Source organism: Gymnoscopelus microlampas (genome assembly GCF_963454915.1).
Source record: "Gymnoscopelus microlampas genome assembly, chromosome: 10".
NCBI lineage: Eukaryota > Metazoa > Chordata > Actinopteri > Myctophiformes > Myctophidae > Gymnoscopelus > Gymnoscopelus microlampas.
Window position 1 is genome coordinate 13,023,868 of NC_139947.1, and position 2,497 is coordinate 13,026,364.

Here is a 2,497-nt window from a genome sequence, read left to right on the forward strand (position 1 = left end):
GGAAGCAATTAAAAGGAGCACTGAGAGGTGAGGAAGGTTTACCAATGATTAATGTCACTTCCTCTACAGAAGTCGACCCTCTGCTAGCACTCCTCCTACAGTACATGTGCATGGAGCTGGGAGTAACATAGCGTTCTCCTTTAGGGCTGGGAGATATGTGTAAAAAGTATGATGATGGAATTTAAAATCATGACAATATGTTATTGATCCCTCTATCTCATGCAAAGAGGCCGGAAGCTCTCTGGCTCTAGAAACTCCTTTCAATCCTAAGAGTTCCAAAATATAGACAGACCAAATATTGTTATACAGTTACAAATAAGGCTAGTTTATGGATCTTTTTTTGGCAGAGTATTAAACAGTATCTTAGCTACTGAACTGCTCTGCTCGGCCCCACAGCAGAGGGAACATTGACATGAACAAACTTGAGGTAGGACGTTGCAAAGATGAATTAGCTTAGCATCAATTACTTACCCCACATCCTAGTACAATTGCCGCTGCTTGTCAAGGATCATCAAGGTTTTTTTGTATGTGCAACGTAGTGAATTAAATGCAGATAACATATCGGTGTCAGATTGCATATATCTTCCGATGCAGAATAATGGTGATCTCTAACACTTGTTTCAAAAGATAAAGAGAAAAACAATCATAGCGATGACTGCTGAGAGCACTTTGCTAGATTTATTTCACTTTGAAAGCACAGTTCAATCACAGCCCAGTCAGTAAATCAAACTGAACAAGTCTCCCAATTACATTAAGTCATTTTTTAGCATGTTCAAACTTGTATTGTTGTATAAAGTAACAGGCTAATTACTGTGTTCATTTGTGTTTTTTTTATCATGCTAATTTCATTTGTTTTCTTATCACAGTAGTGTGGAGCGATGGCACATGCTCGTGCACACATAATGAGCATATCTCTGTGCTGTAATTACTGTGTGTTACCTGTGCCGCCACCGCAGCCACACACACACACGCACGCATGCACGCACGCACACACATGCACGCACACACTCATGCACGCACACACATACAAGTATGAAAACAGACAACGGTGCACAGACACACACACACACACACACACACACACACACACACACACACACACACACACACACACACACACACACACACACACACACACACACACACACACACACACACACAGAGAGAATAAGAAGCTTTCATACAATCATTGATCTGTCCATTCAGTTCTCTCACAATCTGACAAAGAAAGCATAAAGCACTTCTGTTTATGCTGCTATAAAATGGTGAGTTTGTGCCTGGAGGGAGACTAGAGGAGAGGAGGCGAGGCCGCATTATAAACAGTCAACTGGCTATTTCTTGCTCATGTCCATGATACTGCATCTTCTTGTGAGCAAGGAGACAAATACAATAGCCTTTGACTACTATGAGAGTGCCGGATAGGAGTTGGGCAGCAGCGGAGGCAGTGAAATCAAATTGATACGGCCAAAACAGGATTTGTCTTTGCCTCAATTACCAGATTTAGATGTAGTGATTTGTTGTTTGTTGTGGGAGACGTGCTACTGCTATTTGGCTGTGGCTATGTCCCTAATGAAGCCCTAGGGACCTCCCTCCTCATGAGTTCACTGACCAGATATGAAAGAGCTAGTCACTGTCACAGCGTACACCCCGCCCTACTTCTATTTTCTCTCCCCTAAACCCCCCTCTGCGTCCACCTCCACCATTGACTCTCATGACGGCATGAGAATCATTCTCTATCTACCCAACCTGATAACAGCACAGCACCAAGATACTTGTGTACAAAATACAACAAGCTCTAACTGATATATATCAGTATATCTGCTGGGTCGAGGCTGACATGACTTTTCCTAGGTCAAGCTGGGGCCCTGTGTGCTGGTAGCTTCCTAAATTCCTGTATTGATAAGCAATAGAACATGAATGGTGAATCTGCTAAGAAACATGAAACACTCAACCATTTCTACAAACCTAGTCCCATATTGCCCTGATAAGAGCTGGTCACCGAAGTATGGCCATTTGAAGTGTTAAACACTGCTATAACACTGCTGCCGAGCAGCAATGCACTTGCAACACCCAGGTCCATTACATTACATTACATTACAGTCATTTAGCAGACGCTTTTATCCAAAGCGACTTACAATAAGTGTATTCAACATAGGTAGGGAACGAAACTACTAATCACCAGAGGTCTTAAGTGTATTTCCTGTAAAAACAAGCAACCAAGAGTATACCTAGCGCTAAGGTAAAAGTGCAATATATCAGCTATCTACTTTACAAACTACACAACACTGACACTTTAGAACAAAGTACAGCTACTTAAAGCAACCTGCTATTATAAGAAAATATACTCAAACTCTCTAGGTGACTCAGGCAGAATACAGGGTTCCTTCAGCTGTTGAATTTACACACTGTCCACTGTCCACTGTCATATCTGTGTGACCTTGTGTTCAGGAGGTAGGGGTCTACGACCACTTCCTGGTAAAACCGGAAGTGCACCGAT